Here is a 239-nt window from a genome sequence, read left to right as displayed (position 1 = left end):
GGGCTGTCTTTCCCTCTGCGCCCCGCATGTGGCAGAGAACCGCGGCATGGCGCTTGGGCAGCAGCGCCCGCAGCATCCCCGGTCCCACGTGGCGCTTCTCTGGTCTGTGTGTACAGTGCACGCTGTAAAGAAAACCCCAAACCCACCTGTGCTGTGCTGACCGTGTGTATCAATAAATGAACTGCCTGTGTGCAGCCCTGCCTCCTGCTTCCATCCGCCGCGCTGCAGGGCTGGAGGAG

Source organism: Alligator sinensis, unplaced genomic scaffold (assembly GCF_000455745.1).
Source record: "Alligator sinensis unplaced genomic scaffold, ASM45574v1 scaffold722_1, whole genome shotgun sequence".
NCBI lineage: Eukaryota > Metazoa > Chordata > Crocodylia > Alligatoridae > Alligator > Alligator sinensis.
This window is presented reverse-complemented; position numbering follows the sequence as displayed.